This window comes from Epinephelus fuscoguttatus, linkage group LG17 (assembly GCF_011397635.1).
Source record: "Epinephelus fuscoguttatus linkage group LG17, E.fuscoguttatus.final_Chr_v1".
NCBI classification, from domain to species: Eukaryota; Metazoa; Chordata; class Actinopteri; order Perciformes; family Serranidae; genus Epinephelus; species Epinephelus fuscoguttatus.
This window is the reverse complement of record NC_064768.1, coordinates 8,003,345-8,009,704: the sequence shown is the minus strand read 5'-3', so window position 1 is coordinate 8,009,704 and position 6,360 is coordinate 8,003,345. Positions and strand designations below refer to the sequence as shown.

At 38.1% G+C, this 6,360-nt stretch overlaps 1 long non-coding RNA gene across 1 annotated transcript; it reads right to left on the bottom strand.

The window, feature by feature from the left end:
• Nucleotides 1-1,665: 1,665 nt before the first annotated feature.
• On the bottom strand, nucleotides 1,666-5,118 carry LOC125904213 (uncharacterized). The gene is made up of 4 exons (XR_007451404.1): nucleotides 5,014-5,118; nucleotides 4,522-4,590; nucleotides 3,267-3,359; nucleotides 1,666-2,644 (listed from the first exon to the last, which is right to left on the bottom strand). It is a non-coding gene; the product is annotated as an uncharacterized LOC125904213 (long non-coding RNA).
• Between the last annotated feature and the right edge of the window lie 1,242 nt (nucleotides 5,119-6,360).

The window sequence follows — 6,360 nt, the reverse complement described above, 5'->3', positions numbered from 1 at the left end:
GGTCCGTCCATCATTTGGACGAGATAAATCACAAATTCATTGAAGTATGCCAGACCAGTAATGCAAGCCTACTCAGTTGAGTGGGCGGGGTCTATGGTCTGGAACCAGGCTATGTCTCCACTACAGCTGGGCTGTAAATTAACTTATTATTAAAAGTGTGAAAAAGTACAATAAAATCTGGTTGGGGCATCAGTCCCCTTTTCAATGTGGGTCTTGTCACTAAAATTGTATGGAGCTACATTTGTTTCTTTATTATTCAATCAAGCAGAGTAGGTTTTGCAATCAAAAAAAGATTTGAGAGCAAAAGTATCAATATTGCAATCAAAAAATGTTTTATTGCAAGTAAAAAATGATTGATTAAAAAATGCAAATCCAAAAGTTTTGTTTGCAAGTCATTTTTTTTTCGTTTACAACTCAAAAAGTTTTGCGAGTAAAAAGTTTAACCTGGTGGGCGGGGCCTAAACTGAAAGCTGTAAGACACGTCTCTATTGGCCAGTCTCCAGCAGCTTGCAAAGCTTTTTTTTTTCCTTCTCTCGGTAGGCGGATTGCAAACAATTTAAAGGTGTATACCGCCACCTACTGTACAAGAGTGTGCAACATCATGTCATTTAGCCTTTTTCTTAAATTCTACTCATCAGCCTAGTACGCTTGCAAAGCATACAGATACCCCCCATTCAATTTAAAGCACAACTGATTTGAATAAAGGCACAAGAGCAAATCTGGGTATATAAACGGTTGGTTTGCACTGCGTTCTTCAGTTGGCAGTTACACCTAGAGTAGAGTAAAGCTACTGAAGACCAGCAAAATCACCGTTTGGTGAGCACTTTCAGATTTTAGGAGTGTACCCTTAATCGATAACTTGTTTATGTAGTTTGTATTGTGCTTCGTGATATTGTTTGAGGGAACTGTAACGTAAGGTAACTGCATACGAGTGGATGCAACCATCACTAGTGGTAGCGTAGTTCCTCAGGGATTTAAGCTGTTATTACTTTAATTTTGACAATCTAACCTGTGACAACACATTAGCTAAGATTGATTTGTTTAAATACGTTGAATTATAATTTTATGGGTTATGGTCGGACGATTGAGTCAGCTGTCACTTGTTACCATAGCAACAGTAAACATTCACATATGGGCTAAGCGCAGAGTGCAGAATCAAGCTTCATTGTAAATATAGCTAAAATACATTGTATTTAACACAGGATGTGGGATTTTAGTAGTTAGTAAACTTTTAGAAGAGCTATTTACCGTCGCTCACTCAAAAAAATTAAACGTTGACTTTAATTAAATATATTTTGTCAACAGGTTCCACAAAATTGTATTAAGTTAATTACAATTAAATATATAAAGTCAATCTAACTTAATCAAATTGTTTTAGAGTAACATGATTGTGAATTGACCCAAATAAAAACAATTACTTCTGATCAACAAGAGCTATTTCAGCCATAATTAAATCATGTTATATGAACTTAAAAAATATATTGACATCCTACATATTTTACATTTGCCCTTTCAACATACATCTTATATCTACAAGTAAAATAATACATTTAAGTTCAATTAATAAAAACATTATACTTTCATCTAATCGATTCTTTTTTTATTAGTTTGACATAATTCTAGTTCATCAACAGGTTCCACACAAATGAATTTGGTACACGCGGCATATTTTTGTATTTTTGTAAAAACAACATTATGACATTTTTAACGCAGGTATACACTGACTATGTACAAGTACTTCATACAACCCCTCTTCAAAAAACCCAAACTATCCCTTTAAATACTTTGTGGTTTATTTAGTCCTCTGACAGTAAACCACCTGTCTTTGGGTTGTGGACTGTTGGTTGTGACAAAATAAAAGGTTTTACACCTTGGTGTATCAAGTCAAAAATGCCAATCACAGATTCTCAAAGTGACAACCAATAGAAAAAAATGGACAGATTAATCACTAATGAAAATAACCATTTGTTGCATCCATCCAAATAAACTCAGTTGGCAACATTATGGTACACGATAGTCCATGGACATCTGTAAACTGCCTTTATGCAGCATAACACATACAACACAGAACAAAAAACATCCTTTTGACAATATTTTGGTCTAACATGGCAGGCTTGGTGTTTTCAAAAAAAAATTCAAACAGCATAATAGTCTAAAAATCTAACACCACACTTGCTGCTGTCAACACTGGCCTTTCAATTCACTTCTCAATTCTTGTAACTTGGAACTCAGTTTTACTACAAGACTACTTTTCACTTTATTCAGTTTTGATCCAAAATAGAATTGTGCCTATTCCGCATAACATTCAGTATGCAAATCAATGGTTGGCTCATTCAGACAGTTTGTTTTTGAGCATCTGTACTTTTGTTGAGAGTCTTGAAGCATCCAGTTGAAGAAAGATCTTCTGAAGCACTTCAAAGAAGGCTTTCAGTTCTTGAGGATAACTGAGGTTCAGTGCATAGATTACACCCATCAACAGTGCACATGCAGTGGCAGTGTCTCCCAAGTCATGTAGAACTTCAACACCCTCGATCACGATTCCCACATCAGCTGGAGGAGTGATGGCATCACCTCCCTCAACAGTGATGCTGTAGATGCCATGGAGAATTTGTTCAACCTCCCCCTGGGTAGTAGGATCGGAATCCTTTACATGGGACAGAAAGACACGACAAAAAGCAAAAAAAACAAACACACTATGAAATCACAAACAGATTTTACAGAATTGAATAGCATTATTTAATGTCAGCTCACTTGGTACTTTATTTGGAACAGCACTGCTTTTACTTTTACTAAGCATAGACATTTTGTTTGTGTTTACATTGTGTTAACAAGTCTTCCTAATATGTTTATATGATCTAAGTTGAGTGAGTAGCAGTACTGAGCTGGAGAGCAGAGATAAACAGCTCCATGAGTGAGGAGCGGAAATTCTCACTGCACCACTCCACTTACATGCTCTGGTAGACAATATTAGGAACACTTATCAATAAAACTGCACTACCGCCACCCACTACAATCTCAGTTATAAGTAAAGTCGAATTATTTTTCTGACAATGTCAGAAAAAATTAAACTGTATAAGCTTCATAAAAGTAATTGTATTAGCTTACATTAGATTGCACAGGTGTCCCTAATAAAATGCATGGTTAAGGTATATATTAGATTTCAAAATAAGTTTAAACAAACTAATTCCATGCAATTATAATTAAGTAACAACATTAGTTATTCAATAATTGGTTGAATAGAGGTGAAAACAATTAATATTACTAACCAGGTATTCCATGAAGAGGATGTCTGGGTCTTCATTCAGATAGCCACAAAGTGCCTTCAGGACACACTCCCTCTTTCTTTTGACAGTTTCATTCTATAACAAAAAAAGAAAAGAAAAAAAGAAACTTTAGGACTGCACACACACCTATTACACCTCACATTTCTAAAAGCATTTGAATAATGGTACATATTGGTAGGTATGGTTGCACTCCTTATCCAAAACATATTCAACTGGTTCAACTACTTGGAACCTGTCTTTGAAGTACTGCTTCCACTTAAAAGCAGTGCCAAGTGAGCCTTGATCTCCAATTGTTTTTGTCAAAGGGTTAGAGAGGCAGACTGCAGAGGCCAACTCCACTATTTCTGTTGCATTACGACCAAGATTATGCTTAGTACAAAAAACTGACACAATGCCATTTAATGTAGTCATGGACGCAGAACTCATCAGGAAGTGCAAGTCCTGTAAAAGTTAATCGACTGCACTGCTTGGAACATGGAGTATGTTTTCCATCTTAAGCAACACTCCTGCAAATTTCTCTTGTATCATCTTCTCAACATTTTCTGAGATGTCCATCTGAGAACTTGACTGCACTTCTAGCTTGTCTTTATCAAATACTTCACTGTCTCCATGTTCACCTGAAAGATTCGGTGCGTCAAAACTCTCTCTCAGTGAAACTATTCCAGGTTTAAAGTCACTGTAAGAAAAAACAAGGTGCTTTCTATTTTTATGTGATTTAAATGTCCCATAAATGTTTGTGCTAAATGAACATCCCTTGAAGAAGCAGGGGACTGTTTCATTGGCTTTGAGATGCAAATTTATATGTGCAAAATACTCTTTTTCAGAGGCAACTTCAGGGAATCCACAAACATGACAGTTGAATGTGGCCAATGACGATGTTTGCTGTGATGTCTCTCGGTTATGGACTCGACACAAATGTGACCTGAGCGCATTCCATAAGTTAAATGTACATGGACAACTACTGTATGGGCAAAGATATGGGTGCTCAGCAGTGCCGCCTACACCACAATAATGAGGGAGGGAGCAGATAAAGGCCAGAATCTGAAATTCAAGATGTTAACAGGAGCCATCAACTAATAAATTCATCAGTTGCGTTTAAGAAAACCAGAGTTCTAAAATTAAATGAGCTGTTCAGAAGAAGAGCAAGATATTGAAGCGGTCACCTGATGCATGTTTCTAGAAACAAAAATACAGACAACCCAATTCACAGTAAATGAGTAGTTAGTTGAGATCATACCTGTTATGAGTACAAAGCCTTGTCCAGACAGGAGGGAGCACAAATGATCAATGGACCATCATTCAGGACCTGATATATGCAACATGATGATGGATATTTAAGATTAAAGAACTTTGTGAGTTAAGAGCTGAACACAATCTATATTCACAAAGTCTACACTTTCTGAAAACACTAAATTTACACTGCTTTTATATCATCTCTTATCATGACTTCCAGCACTTAACTCAATTAGTGCATTCTACTTTGAAAGAATATATGAACTACATTCTTTATGTTTAGAGTAGAATATCACAGCAAATCTGATACAGATATCATAGCCGGGCCAGTAGACACTTTCTTTTGCAAATCATAAATTCACGACAGAGGCTGGTCACCTTTAACTGTCACTGTTAAAAATTAAGCCTAAAGCCCATTTCACTAAGATTTGTTAAAAAAAAAAAAAGTTTTAAGTTTGGAAATATAATACAAAAACAAAACTGTTAAAATACTTACATATAATGATATGGTGAATCATGTACTCAAAAGTAGACGCAAGCTTCAACAGCAGCTAAAGGTATCTCCTTCACTTGCAAACAGGAGAGGATGCAATTAGATACTGAAAATTCAGAGAGGAAAAAAAAGACACTTCAAATATTTTTCAAATCAAGCTTATCCTTTACAGGGTCGTGCGGGGCTGGAACTGATCCCAGCTGACAATGGGTGAAACGCGGAGTATACCTTGGACAGGTCGCCAGTTCATCACATGGCTGACCCACAGAGACAAACAAACAAACAAACAGCTCATATTCACACCTACGGACGCGGTGCGGAATTTCGCTTTGTTGTGTTCCAATTCTGCACAGTGTGTACGGTTGTGGGTGAACATGGACGCGAGTAGCAGCAGGAGCAGCAAGCTAGCAAGCTAACGTTTAACAAGTGTCAACTTCAACTTTCTTTAGCACTTACCACTCTCACCGCAGCAAGCAAGCTGGACAATGGACTGCCAGACGCTGTCCTTTAATTCAGTGTTCATAAAATCATCCCGTCTGTTATCAAAAAGGACGGGGTGCTGTGAAACGAGGTTTATCAACCTTTCTCCCATACTGTCCTGCCTGGCTGGATTTCGGACTCTCCCGGGTCTGCGCGACTATAAACAAACGATTTCATTGGCCCAGCTGTGTAGTTCCGCCAACGAATTCCGCGGGGGGTCAAAGTCTGGGCGGAAACTTATTTCACCGCACGAAAGTTCCGCCCCGGTGTGCAAACTTCCATAAGAACCCATGAAATCAACTCTTATATTTTTCCGCGAGAATAATCCGCGTGGATATTCGCTCTCATTGACAATGGACTTCAAGGAAGTCGGAGCACCCTGAGAAAACACACGCAGATGCGGGGAGAACATACAAACTCGGCACAAAATGGCTCCAACCACAGAAAAGCCCCAATCGGCTGGCGGGTTCAGAGACCAAACCTTCTTGCTGTGAGGCGACAGTGCTAACCACTGCACATCGTGCCGCATTTAATGTTTAGTAGCATTAAATTTAACTAAAACCAACATCTGCTCTGTGACGCTGCACACTAATTCACATTTCCGTTAGCATGTAGCTCACGCAACTTTCGGCTAGCAGCGGCTCATTCAAGTTCATAAAGACTAAAAACAACAACAACATAATGGCCAAATACAAGACAACCTAGGTTATAATACCAAGCATATCCACTTACCAGTGCTTCAGTTCAGTATATTGCGTTTTAAATTACAGTCCTTACTGGTCTGCTAATCGGAAGTAGTTCGTTGTTGACAACTGCTTCCTGTTTTTACTTGCGTGCAACACGCCGCGGCCGCACCTCCTGTACCTGCTT